At 36.3% G+C, this 14,932-nt stretch overlaps 1 protein-coding gene and 1 long non-coding RNA gene across 14 annotated transcripts in view; both read left to right on the plus strand.

Moving 5' to 3' along the window:
* Window positions 1-14,932, plus strand: part of CRPPA (CDP-L-ribitol pyrophosphorylase A) — a 147,558-nt gene that overhangs the window by 88,479 nt on the left and 44,147 nt on the right. The gene's annotated exons all lie outside the window — the stretch shown is intronic.
* Window positions 302-7,669, plus strand: LOC119715882 (uncharacterized). Its single transcript, XR_005263336.2, has 3 exons — window positions 302-380; window positions 2,970-3,045; window positions 7,513-7,669. It is a non-coding gene; the product is annotated as an uncharacterized lncRNA (long non-coding RNA).

The raw sequence follows: 14,932 nt of genomic DNA on the forward strand, positions 1-14,932 counted from the left end.
TACAAAGGGTCTAATTATCTGCAAATTTGAATGGAAACAGTTTCCAGTGAAAAGTTTGAATTCAAACTATTTTAAAATTATTTCAGCCTATCATACTGCATTCCTCCTAGATTAAATGTTCTAAAATGGTAACATTATTTAAGCATTTCTTAGATCGGTGACTTACATCATCCATCAGGAAGGTTTCTTACTATTATTAGAATTCGACTATGGAATAGAAGCTTAGGAGGGGAGGTGGTATAGGATGGGATTATGTTGCATGTCTTCTCCCAGACTGCTTGTTTGCTTTGTTACACTTCCTTGCAAGCATATTTTTAGGAGAAGTTGAGTGTACCAGATGGTACTTTATCTAGTGCACATTTTAAAGGACACAAAGTTAGGTAAGGCAGATTCTTAATGCTCTATGTATATTCTTGTAAATTTGTACTGAGCTGTTTGATCCCACAGGAGAGCCTGGATTAAATGCAACTCTAAACAGTGCATGGTTTTAGGTCAGTCTCTGTGGGAGGCTGTGGGTCACTTTCAAGTTTCCATGCTTCATCTCTGGCAGGGAGGGTTTGGTCTGATAGAAACCATGCCTTCCTCTGTGATTGGTTGTAATTACTCTGATACTGTGATAGGTGTGCAGTTCAAAAGCTCCTTACTTTTAAGGAGCAAAGTTGAAGTTTCAGTGAAAGTCATCCCTTCGTAACTAATGGATATGGTCAGAAATTTGCAATCTGTAAGTCATAGGTCCTTAGTTTTGAACTGAGAATAAATACTCAGGAGATTAAAAATTGCTTTAGAACAGTAAAACAAAATATGTTAAATTGTTATGAGGAGTTTACTGGTGGAAAGTTACTTCTGATCAATAAACTCTGCTTGGTACAAGTTATATGACTAGATTATGGAAGAACTTTGTCAGTGCCTTGCGTATCTGACTCAGGCATTTTAAAGGTAGTATGCTTTGACATGGCTCATGATAACAATGCATCTCAAGATTAAATTTTAAGTCCCTTCTCATAAGGCCACACCGAGCCCTTATTTAAAAGTTATGATGGTATGATTTTTTGTGCTAGCAGCTCCTTATTACTGTCTTAAGAGCTTAAAACTGGTCTATTTCTAAAAGAGATGGACTCAATAGTTCAGTACTGAACAATTGGCAGTATTAATCCTGTGACCTCTATAGTCTTCCTGTGAAAATAATTTTAACTGGGATATCTCTAGAAGGAATAGCACAGAATTACTTTTTTATGAAATAATAGAAAATTTATTCAACATTTTTTGTTTCTAAATTTTTTTAGAGGTGATTAGTCAGCTTTGTTTATAAACCTTCAAACTATTTTGGGATGATTGACATTGCTCGTTGGGAACTTCTGCAGTTCCAGTAAACAGGTTTGTTTGTATGTCAGAGTTCAACTTACTAAAACTTACTCCAAAACCAATTTTAAGTAGTTATCAGTGCTAATCATGCATTTATTAATCCTGTTGGTGTGAGGTTTTGCAGAGTAGCATGGTAGTAACTCTTAATTTGTGTGTTACAGAAAGAGAAGGCAAATGTCACAGTAGTTTTTGTGATTTTTGCATTAATTTTTCAAAAGATATATTTGGAAAAAAATACAATTATAGTTGTCTATAATCACAACTTAGCTTTTTAAGGGTTTACTGAAATCTTAGATTATTTCATGTTTATGTCTTAATTTTACGTGTCAATTGAGAACAGTGAATTTCACTACCTAGAATCATCCAACAAATGTAAAATTTTATTTATTTTTGTGGAGATTATTGAACACTGGTCTGGTGAACTCTGATATATTTTCTCACTTTCCTTAATTCCATCTCTGATCAGTCAATTTTTTGCTTCCATATGTCTTGTCATCCCACCTTTAAAGACACATTGGAAAAAAATATGACTTTCTATCACTTGGATAAAGCCATTTTTCCAAACAATATAATCTCTTTTCTGAAATAGTTCATCCCAGGGACAAGAGTGTTGATAAAATTCAGTGATATAGGAAAGTAGCTGCCAAAAGTTCCCAATTATTCTAATGGAGCTTTTCGCAGGTTGTATGGGAAACAAAAATAGCAAAGGTGTGCCTGCTTTAGCTAGTTACTAGTTCAGTCAGGGGTAGTGATACTTCTGTTATTATATAAGGGAAGAGCAGGTATGTTTTCACATGCCAACAGCTCCTTCTTACTCTGTTATTGCTGTCTGTGAGAGCTTGAAAGTGTTCTAAAAGAGATGGATTTGATAGCTCAGTGCTGAACAAAATCAGTGGCTGACATACACAGAACACTAGAAGTTAGAGTGAGAAAAATGTAATTATCATTCAACCTATTCCACTCTACTTCTAAGATTATTCCTTTAAGTGAACATTATCATCTTTGCCTTCCTTCTGTGTTGGTTTTAGTACTCTTGCCCATCTTGAATAGCTGACTTGATAACAGCTCATCTGAACAACATATTTGCTTTCTATACCCATCTATTTCTTTCTTTGGGAAAGAAATTTTGTGCAATTAACTCTGCATATTTTTACTCATCTAATTCTTTCTGTTATGAACTAGGCCATTCTCCCCTTCTATTCAGACAGTACATATATTTTGCCCTAATTAATATTCCAGAGTTAAGAGGAACCGCTTGGAGGCTCTCTGGCTCAGGCCTAATTATCGCCTATGTATTCCTGGGTAAGTGGGACATGAGAAATATCTTTTCAAATACAGAGACATAAAGAAATGTTCAGGGTTATTATTAAAAAGCAACATTTTTTTCCCCTCCAGTTGTTTGTCTGAATCGCACTAATGTACCTCTTATTTCATAAATCAAGGTCTTCCTTCATGTTGCCTTTTGGAAATGATGTTCACTCTTGCTTCAGGTCAAAGTCCATCACAAAGTGCTACAAGATGGCAGACATAAGACAGCTTTCTCTTCACAGAAAAAAAAAAATAAAACTACATTTATTTTAAAACAGATTTTTTTTTTTCCTAAAAAGTTGTAGCACTGGTGAAGCCATCAAAGTGGTGTGACCACAGGTGTAACAATCAAAAGGGGTAACCCACATGGTGCAGGTATGTAAGAACTGTGAGTAAGAATTGTTTTCCAGAAGCAGAGTAGCTGTGTTTAAGATAGTACTTGCCAGCATAATTACGGATATGAAAGATCAGATTCGCTTGGGATAGGAACGTTGGGCAAAATAGCTCAGAGAGTGCTAATTTACAGCATGAGCTTTATCGCTGAGTACTTTGGTGTTAATTAGTTTTGGCTAGTACAGTCCTGTGAAGTTGGTCCAATATGTTCTTTTTGTTACTATGATTTTATCATTGGTAGCAGCATGTTTATTGTTTCTGTAAGCTTTAGAGTGCACTGTAAGCAAGTCGATATCCTTACACTTGTGTTCAGTCCAAGTTTGTCATCTCTGGGATTCAACTTTATTTGGTACCAAAGCTGAGTAGAAGGTACATGTTAAACTGACCAAAAGTCTCAATTAAATGTAGAGAGGTTTTGTTGGGTAAGATTGGGAAAAACTCCCTTAGGTTAAAATAACCACCTCTTTTTAAGGTGCAGGTCAATAGGTGTGAATGAGTATTTACATTATCTGCTAAGTGGGTAATTGGAAAAAAAGGTAATTAGGATTGCATTATGGGTGTCCTTAACTACACTGTTGGACACCTCTTGGTGAGACTGTTGAGATACAGCCTTAAGCTTAAAGAAATAATTGCCTTGCTACTAATAACTTCATGTTAGTTTAACTCAATAATGAATTTAGACGTGACTTGGGAAAACATTATTTTCCCTAGTGTTCTCTCTCTCTCTCTCTCTGTAAAATTTGAAACGACTTTTTTCAAAGTAATCGTTTTGGTTATCTGTAGTCTTATTGAAAATGAACACTGTTAGACCTGTGATCAGGAATGCCCTGCATATAGGAAATTGTAGGCAGTGTTATGTGATTGTCATCGTTCTGGTTAATTTGACAATCTCTACCAACAGTGGTGGATATGTTCCAAAAACTATGTGAAACAGGAGACTGAAAGTTTAAATGGACTTGACAGTATGTATTCTAAAATTGCTTTCTAGCTGAACAAATAACTTAAACAATTAACTACAACCTTAGAAGATGTGAACTCAACTCTCTCTTCTAACTCAGATTTGAACTTGCATTTTCCTCACTGCAGTTGAAGCCAAGGGATTCTTCTTGACAAAAAGAATGTTTATATATTCTTATATATATTCTTATATATATAATATATATATATGATATATATTAATATATAATAAAATATATATTTTTTGAATATATATATATAATATAAATAAATAAATAAATATTTAAATGTAGGAGAAGATCATAGGAAACTCAGATGCAAAAGATGCATCAGTCATGGATTTCGCAATAGAATTGATTACCTGATAAGTTTCGAGGAGAAAGGTTTAAGTCCCACCCTGTCTTTGGCCTTTTAGTGATTTGCTTTGGTGCCTTGTTGGTTAGAGAGCTGTGCTTTGAATTCCAGCCCAGCTGCCTCATTCTCAACAGACATTTTAACTGAACCTTAATGATCCTGCTACTGATGGTAGTGCTTATTCTGTATGCTTGCGTTCTTAGCTATGGTTCACTGCAGGATGTTAGAGGGACCAGTGTGGCCATTTATTTTTGTTGTTGTTGTTGTTGTTGTTGTTTTTTTATAGGAAGTTAAGCAGGAAAATTCTGAGACTGTGAAGATATTTTGTCTACTGAGTAAACCTTTGAAGATCCCAGCAGAAACTTGTTAAAATTGTAACTGACCACAACAGATTAATAAACTATCGCTTTTGGAAGATATTCAAGCTATACATAAAGATAGTTCTTCAGTGAAGAAAGGAATGTTTTTATTTGCGTAGTTCATCTGCGTAGTTGCAGATGGAAGTAGATTTGCAATATGCAGTCTGTTTTCAGCTGTGTGGTTTGTTCACTGACTTAGCAAATGCTTGTAACCTGCCCTAAAATTGTATTTTATGGAAAGTGAACAAAATCTCAGTTTTACATTCATTAAGTGTTTTTTCTTGTGTGTAGATTAGCACTGCCTCTTTTGCAGTCACTCTGAAGTACCCCAGCTTCCTAGCTTCTGTCCTTTAGTAGGGATCTAAGCCATGAGGTGGGAGAAGGATTAGAAAATAGAGTAAATTGGGCAAATTTTAATTTAAATTATTTCCCCATACTTTAAAATATATATATATATTGAAGGTAAACTGCATCCTGGCAGGGGGATTACAAGCCAGGTGATATCAGGGATGTATTTTCCTGTAGACATTAGTCCAGGTTTAGCCAAATGATGAAGCTATGTAAGCATTTTTTTGTACATACGCTGTTGATGCTAATGAAAACTACAGCCCCCATGTTTTCAAACATTCCTGTGCACTGGTCATTCTTACTTGATCCTAGGTTCCAGCTTTCCCTGTAGCTGTCACTTCCACACAGCCTTTAAACAGATCCCACTCAGGCTATTCTTTTTTAAAAGATATATATTCCAGGTAACACAGTTTCAGCTCATTCTACCCATTTGGTGTTGCTGAACATTGTGTAAATAGTTGAGAGGAGGCAGAATGATTTTCCTGTGCTCACAATGCACCTCAGCTTGCACATCTGGTGTCAAGAAGAAGGGAGGATAAGAGAGAAACATATTTTAATTGGAAGGGTGGAGAATAAAGGCAAGGCAAGACTGAATGTTTTAAGAGATACCAAGACAAAAGTCTGGGAGCAGAACAGCAGCAATGAACTTTACTTTTTATGGGTCTGGCACAGGTGGGGATCATCGTCCGCAATCATTTTACAAGCCTTAGTAGCATGCAGCACTAGACAAGCAGTCCAATTAGTGATATTCCCAATAGGTCCTGTGGGGTGAAAAAGTGAGTCATCATATGGTATTCAGCCACTTTATGCAGAAGGCACCTCAAATAGGGTCCCCAGAGGAGCCTTAATTATTGAAGTTCTGACACTTGGGTGAAGTATTTGGATTTTTAAATAGAAATTTCATATAGCAAACTATATTCCATCCCTATTTTCTTGAAAAGTGATCTAATGTAAAATTAATCATGAGATGGCTCAATTAAATATAAACTACTGCCCACAGCTTTTGCATTTAGAATGGGACAGGTATTGTAATATCCACATAATCTATGAATGTGAGAGGGCACTTCTACCCCTAGTGAGAGAATTTGGAAGCTCTGTCAAGTACTTCATAAATATAGCTGAAAACACTAGTCACATTTTTAATCTTTCTGAAAGATCTAAAGCATTTAAATTTAAATTTGCAGTTCAGATGATGTATCCCCACTTGGCAATTGTAAAATAGGCCTTCTTTTTAATATTCACTCCAGGGATATAGGGAGCAAAAGAAGATTAAAGATGCGGTTTTAAAATAAGATAGGAGGTTTTTGAGGGCTGTGCTTTGTAGATGTGTTTAGGAATATTCTCTCTAATCTACTGAGAGAACGTTTTACTACATATAAAGTATATTTTAAAGATGTGATTTAGAACAACGAACACACATTTTATATAAACATGTTTTATCCAGGAAGGATCAAGTATTATCTTGAATTGATGAATTTATTATCTTGACAATAGCATAAAGCATAATAAAGAGGTAAGACAGGAAGAAGAAAGTCTGAAGCATTAATCACTGCAATTCAGAAGTGAATTGTTTTATGTATCAGTGAAGTTTTAGAATGAAGATCGAATTTTTTTAACTGGCTGAGTATAAAAAAAGTGTTGATTTGCAATCCCTGCAGCATAAATAGTACATTTCTTCATCAGTCAGCAATATTTTTATTACTATAATTATACTCAGAGGCAGTAGGATTTTAGGCATCTGATTTTATCCAGATGATAATTACATATTTATTAACCAAGTTCCTAATGTTTATTTTGAAACAAGGCATTCCTACGCATGCTCGTGCGTGCAGGCACATTCAAGGCCTACCAGGAGCTAGAAGTGTATACTATAGCAAGGAAACATGGCATGTTGTTATTATTTTTTAAATGGATCAAGCATCTGACTTTTCAACTATGGTTATTTCCTAGATGGATGAAATACTTTATTATTGGTAACAGTGACTGTTCATCATGACATATTGAAGGGTAAAGTGGGAGCAAATGCAAAACTATTATTTTTCGCTCAAACTGGCAGATATAAATAGAAGTATCTGTGAGGTGGATTATGTTGTAGTTATGCTATCTTTCCCAATAGCTGGAGATTATTGGCATATTTCAGTAGAGAATAAACTAGGATGCAATATTTCTAGTATAACCAAGTAGTTATAGGATGCAATATTTCAAGTATAGTGAAATAGCCAGAAACAGTTCTATTAAAATTAATGTAGCAGAAAGGAGTTTTAAAAGTCAGAAAAAAAATGTTTTCTCTTTAAAATTCTTGTGAAATTTGCCTAATGTGATCCTTAATTTTTAGTCTTTTCTCCACCCTGGAATCAACATTACTATCAAGTCAGCCAATATTAGTGGCTTCAACTGAACCCCCTCTCCTTTTTTTTTTTTTTTTCTCTAGTTGACTGTCCTCATTGAAAACAAGATAAAATGATGAATAGCAGGTTTTGAAACTCAAGTGAATCTCTACACAGACACACTCTTTCAGAAATATAGTAGCCCAAGGCAAGTATCTGCAGGAGTGTAATGCATATGGATTCACAGCTTTAGTTCATAAGATCTTAGTGTGATTCTGCATTTTTCTCCAACAGTGTTTTATAGCTTTTATTTTGTCTGTCTACTAATTTAATTCTTCTCAAAGGTTTTAACTGTTCATTCTACTAGATTTTCCTACCCATACCCTGGGATAGGTAAATAGCTTTCTATGTAGCTTTTTAGATATACTATTGGAATTATTAATGCTTTCATTGTAAGTCAATGGTATTTATGAGATACTTGTAGAGTGATTTATCTCTTTTCAAGTATCAACAAGCTACCAGGTTTAGAAAGTATTTATATTCCTTTTTCTGCATCTGTGATTGATGACAGGACCATGGATGCTGTGCTCTGTGTGGGGGAACACTGTGTCTGGCCAGATCTGGAGATACAGATCTCAGTCTCTGTCATCTTTTGTGAGAAGATTTGGGAGGAGTGAACACACATGATCAGATTTGAAAGAAAGAAAAAGTGGTGGGGAATTCTTCATCTTAAGCTTGAAATAGAGGAAAGGTTCTAGCTCATGGTGAACTTTTAGGCTGAATATGTTTGTGTTTTTGTTGTTGTTGTTGTTGTTTTTGTATGTTGTATTAGTTGGAAGACTTCTATCCTTTTGCTATTCCACAACCAGTCTTTAAAGAAAACACTTATTTAAAATATGTATTCTATTCTCTGACATGCAGAGTAATTCTGAAGTGTTTCAGATTTTTTTTTTTTTTTTTTTGGTAACATACTCAAGTATTTATGAGAGTTTTTTTGAGCAATTTCACAGATGATAACAAATTGGGTGTAGCTGTTTGTCAAGAGTGGTGAGGCCTTGCAGAGAGATTTGGACAAATTAGGGAACTGGGCAATCACCAACCAACAATATGAAGTTCTACAACAGCAAGTGCCAGATTCTGAACCTGGAAAGGGGCAACCCTGCTTATACGTACAGACTATGGGAAGAGATGCTGGCGAGCAGCCCTGAAGAAAGGGATCTGGGGGTTTTAGTTGACAGCAAGCTGAATACGAATCTGACAGCCAGCAGGGCTGTACCCTGGGGTGCATCAAGCACAGCATTGCTAGCCAGTCAAGGGAAGGGATTGTCCTGCTCTTCTCTGTGCTGGTGCGACCTCACCTCAAGTGCTGTGTGCAGTTTTGGGCACCACAGTATAAGAAAGATATAAAACTGTCAGAGAGTGTCCAAAGAAGGGCAACAAAGATGTTAAAGAGTCTAGAGGGGAAGACGTATGAGGAGAGTCTGAAGTCACTTGGTCTGTTCAGCCCAGAGCAGAGCAGGCTGAGGGGAGGCCTCATGGTGGCCTGCAGCTCTCTCACAAGGAGAGTGGAGGGGCAGGCGCTGAGCTCAGCTTTCTGGGGACGACAGGACCCGAGGGAACGGCATGGAGCTGGGACAGGGGAGGGTCAAGCTGGGTGTTAGGGAAAGGTTCTGCACCCAGAGGTGGTCGGGCACTGGGACAGGCTCCTCAAGGCAGTGTTCACGGCACTGAGCCTGCCTGAGTTCAAGAAGTGTTTGGACAGTGCTCTCAGACGTGATCTGATTTTTTTTTTTTTAATATCTTTTTTGGATGGTCCTTGTGGGTCCCTTCCAACTTGGATATTCTATGATTCTATGACGTATAAAATATGTGTTTTCAGGTTAATTATATTGAAAGCTGGGTTTAAACTAGACTGAGTTTAGCCTGGAACTTAGGGAAGTATAGTGTTTGTTTTTGTGTCTGGCTGGGAGAAACAGTGTGTTTAGTTAGGGTTAAGGTATATATTACCATAGTAAGTGTACTTCAGTATTTCAGCAAGTTTATCTGTGGATAGCTATAATAAAGTTATGCTGTGGTACAGCCTGTTTTAAGGAGTTTGATTCATTTAACAAAGAAAAAACAAAGGCTAAGAACAAAAATAATGACTTTTGAAAATAAAAGTACCGGTAAATGGGGGAAAAGGACTGTTTAAAGTTTATAAATTCAGAGCTATACCAAAACTTAAGTGTAATAGGTACTGAACAAACCTGTGGTTTCATTTTCACTCTTACAATGACAGGCTTGATATTCTGAAACATTCTGCCAATTGGAAAGTGAAAGGAAGAAATTCAATTAATATTTTAAATGTTTCATCAATTTGTGAATGACAGCGATTGTTGTCATTACCTTTCTTTCAGTAGCAAGAGTTTGGACTAGAGGACCATGGAGATTTCATCCAGCTTTATGCTTCTATTTAAGAAAATGAATTCCTAACAGCTACTCAATTATGAAAATGACTGTGCCAGACTGCTCATCATATTTCAGAGTATGCATATTAAAAAGTGTTTCTCAATGACTGATGAAGATGTTCAGTGGAGACCTAATTATTATCTGAGATGTTGAGGGAAAATAATTCAGTGTCAATTAACTGAATTCTGCAGTGATGCTGGTGTATACTATTCAAAAGGAAAAACTTGCTGTGCTTGCAAACTGGTTGATAATGCTGTAAAAACTTAGATCGGCAAAGTAAAACTCTTAATTTTAAAGACAGTAAAGAGTTTGTTATTAATGGGAACAGCATTTTAATGCAAGATTATAAAGGTGAAATAAAGCATTTGCAGAGCTATTTAATCCTTTAAAATTGCAAAGTAAAATTATAAAACAAATGTGCATTAAAATATGTAGGTTTGCTAAAAAGTATAAGAAGCAGCAGCTTCTCTCCTAAGAATTCTGTATGACATTTCCTATTTTTCACTTTTTTTTTTTTTTTTTACTGCAAAATTCTTGTTTTATACTATGATACACCAGAAAAGGTCTTGGACATGATTGTTAGTTATTCACTGCTGCTTTAGGCTGGCAAAATATAAATGTAGGCCACTTCCACACTTGAACAGAACAGAAGGAGCAGCCCTGGGTGGGTCTTCCCCAAATAATCAGTTGGTATTTGCAAAATAGTGTATTACCATAGTTGACAAATGTTAAGTGTGTTACTAGTATCTTGCCTATTTTTGGCTTTTATAATTTTTAATATTAGTATACCAAGTGAAACCATTGTGAAATATGATGTATTGTTGCATATGGAATATACTGCCAAGATGTTCTCCTTGTAACTTGTAGACTAATAAAACCCCATAGTTTTAGCTGGAGTTCAATGCCAGTGGTCACTACACCTCACATATAAACTTCACTGCAGGTTTCACGTGTATTGTGAAAGCCTCCAGTTTCAAGACTTGATCAGATCATATTACTTCAAGTAAGAAAAGGATATGCCACATATAGAGTATGTATACTTACAGTATTTATGGCTTTATGCTTCTATTGTCATTAATCCATTTTAATAACAATAATGCAATTAAAAATGGAATTAAATAGAGGATACTTTAAGTCCTTAATAGTGTCAGTTGCTAATGAACTTGAACTCTATGCAAATTTATACATAGATATTTTAAAAATATATATATCTAGGCTTCTCTTTGATATGAGAATTCATATTTGCAATTGTGCTTATTTAGAATAATAAGTTTTTATATAGCTTGTGCTAAGCTTCTTAGTAGGAAACTGGGTACACATGCACTCAAAATCCTTGAATATTAGAAATACTTGTAACTTGTTATTAATATTTTAGCTATTTACCTGGAAATATGAGTTGATGTATTTTAAAAGCAACATTGGATTTCTTTAACTGGCTTTGCACAACAAATTAACATTGTATTCCTAAATCATTTTTACCATTCTTTGAAAATTTAAATTTAATGATGAAACGCACAGTACATATGAGCAGAAGAGGCACCCTTCTATCTCAGGAATCCATCTTTCTTTTTGTAGTCCGTAAACTAATGAAGTATTCAGTGTTTATTTGTTTGTTTATTTATTTGTTTAACCAAGATTCCTACCAGGTTTACAGGAAATTTGAATTTGTTAGAATATTTTATTGAAGTGAAACAGATACCAGTCTTCAACATTCATATGGTTGTGCTTTCCTTTTCCCTTCTCTGTTTTTGTTTTGTTTTGCTTTTTAATATTGGTCTTCATTTAGATATCAGAAAATTCTGCTTTTTTCGTGCCATATTTTTCATAGTCTCAAGGGCTACTAAGAACTAATGTCCTTTGGCACTTTTAAGAGTTAGGTCTGCAGAGCTTTTGTGTAAGTTTTATATCAAATTTTGTATCTGTCAAATTTTCTATGCTAGTGGAGTACCAAAGCTCTAGAGAGTTGGGCACACCACTGCCAAGGCCTCCAGTGTGTACTCTGTTCATTCACCAACAGAAGACTTGCTCATCTGACACTCTGCAGTGCTGGACATGGAATGCAGAGCCATGATCTTCCATACTGCTATTAACTGCCTGCCCTTAACTTTTTGCAAATTATTCTTTAGTCCTTCATGATTAACTGATACCTCTAATTGTTCTCCTGATGCTGGCTGAGGGCTGCATGTACTATATCTGCCTCCTCAGCCTGATGTGCTTCTAAGAGGTCTGAAGTCAGTTCATCTGGGATATCCGCATGGAGTTACTACCATGGCTGGAGAAGTAAGGCCACATTTCATTCCATATTGGCCACCAACAAAATAGTGGTGCATGGAGACTGTGATAGGAGACCCCTGAAAGCAGTACAGTGGCACCTGGTGCAAGCAATGACAGAATGATGCAGGGCAGAAATAGGAAGTGAAACAAAAATAAGGCTTGACTCCATATATGAGGCTTATAAGGGAGATGCATGTCACTGCCCCTGCTCCTTAACATTATCGTATGTGACAGACAAAAGGATGATGTAGTGCTTCCCAGAATATCCAGCTGAAATATGTACTGTCTGCAAATCAGAGTTTTATGGCATAGCTTTCCTTTGAACTACTGAAGTAAGAATGCATGATCTGGGGCTCAGATTTGAAGTCGTCTGAATTATAATCCCCAGAACATGTACTGAGTAATTTGAAGGTCCTCAGAAACAACTGCATCATTCTGTTGATCTGCTGCTATTGTGCTGACCAATTTGGTGAAGTCTTACTTCAGAAAACCCCAGGAGCTGTAGTTTTCCTATTAAAATATTAACCTAAGCCTTCCTATTCATGGGCTTTGTACACACATGGGCTGTCCCACACTGAAAAGTAGCAGGCAACTCTCACCTCTTCCTACAATAGCTGCCACCCTTTCTTCCTTGCCAAGGAACATTCCCCTATCCTTTCCTCATTTCAGCACATCTTTTCCTTAATTCCACCTGCAGCAGCAGCATCCCTCTTGTAAACAAACAGTCCCTTCCCATTACTTCATTCAGCAGTGGAATTACCTGTTCCCTGTATTATTTACTCTGAATTATTCTTATTTCCTTTTCTTTCCTATCTGCAAAAGAAGTTCCCACTGAACTGCAATGTCTCTGAGCTACTAATACTGAGCAGTGGGGGTCTGGAATGAGTGCTGTTTAGTTAAGTGAAACCAAAAATCTTGGATCCTGCTAGCCTGGAGGCTGGTCTTGGGAGAAGACATCTTCCAGTCCAATAAGCCCCCCATCTGGTTGTTCTTTTACCCTCCATGCCCCTCACAGATGTAGTCTCCCTCCCTCGACAGCATTTGGTGCTTTAACAGTTGTTCTGTGACTCCTCCAAGAGATGCTGTGCCAGATGGAAGGATTTGAGAAATTGATCATTCTCACTCTTGCTACTCTTTTTTTGGACTGGAATGCAAGACATGCTGTAAATGAAAACAGTATTAAACACTTTGCATAGTGTACCTGTTAGGTAATTCATCTTTTGCTAATTGGATGAACTCTTTGGATCAGTTTTTTTAATGTAAGTAATAACTGCCAGCTCTTATTTTATTGCTTTTCATTGCTTAAGGCAAATATATTATTTTGATATTTAAATAATTGGCAACAGAAAGTTGCCAGTTACTAGAAAAATTACAACAGTGAATCATCAAGTCAGACAATCATTTTTAAAAGGGTTGGAGGGAGAGATTTGTTACAGATCTCCAGATGTTATTTTGTTCATGTCCCAAAAGAAAATATCAGCAGTGCTAAATCCTGAGCAAGCTGGCCCGAACAGGTAATATTGCTCAAATACTGATAATTAGAAATACTTCCTGACATTTTCTAAAGTGCAGTAAACCCTCTCCATTGAGTCCATGTGGTAATTGGAGCCATTCTGCAGGGTACCCAAGAGCAGTGTGATTCAAAGCAGAGCTGGTGGCTTTGTGTCAGCACTGCTTACATTTTTGTACACTGAGACATGCAGCCTATACCGACCCATGTTGTCTGCTGGTTATCCGTGGTTGTGCTCATCAGTGCAGTTATAAAGAGGGCAACCCTGCAGGTAGTAGAGGTATCATGTGCCTGAATTGAGTACAAAGCAAACTGTGTGATGGGAAGTGCTTCACAAAGCCCAATTAATTTAAAAATTGTGTGTAGATAAAGATCTTCCCATGGTAGGAACAGACCTTGTCGCCTGATTGTTTTTTCATGGCAATTTATTTTGATAGACTGAAGATTACAAGAATGTGGAAACAATAGGCATTATAATTGCTAAGTAGTATTTTGGTTGTTAAATGGATATTATTTTATAATTGAAAGTGGTGGAAATATACTTAACAAAAAAGCGTGTTTTATCACAGTAAGCATTGAAAGTTAAAGCCAAGTAGTATAATATAGCAATTATGTATAGTTCTATAGTGTCTGGTTTTGATTCTAATGCTCAGACATAGTATGCTTTTCTTTTAATTTTAAATACCTACCTCACAATATACACATGCCAAGTGATTGATGCCTTTTTTATTTAATGAACATTTATAAGGCTCATCTGTGAACAATCTGATCTATCAAGCATTTGCTAAACAACTTCTCAATAAAAGCCTTCTAAACTTGGTTTTAGTGTATCATGTTGAAAGTATACCAAAAACATCATGGTGGGGACTTTCTGCACGGGCAAGGCTATCTATACCAGAAGCATATCAATATCTGCATTAACTTTACCACTGAGGTTGAATATTACATGTGCCATTGTTTGGAGAGCACAGCTCAGAGTTCTAAAATACGTCAAGTTGTAGAAGTAAATGTTAGGCTGTGAGCTTGATTCCACTCTTGCAGCGATGTGTGATCAATTGAAAACTGTTACAGTGATATAACACTGGTTTATATCTAGCCAGAACAAGATTGAACATCTGGAATGTTAAGTTAGTGCTGCATTATTGTGTGCAGATACCTTACAAACTATTACTGTGCCCAGGTTAAGCACACTACCAACAGCTATTTCAGGAAAGCTGTGATTTTATTTTTGTGTAGAAAATCAACTTGCTTTGAAAGCTGATGGTTCCAAAACCTTTGGTGTTCATAACTCC

Source organism: Anas platyrhynchos, chromosome 2 (assembly GCF_047663525.1).
Source record: "Anas platyrhynchos isolate ZD024472 breed Pekin duck chromosome 2, IASCAAS_PekinDuck_T2T, whole genome shotgun sequence".
Lineage (NCBI taxonomy): Eukaryota > Metazoa > Chordata > Aves > Anseriformes > Anatidae > Anas > Anas platyrhynchos.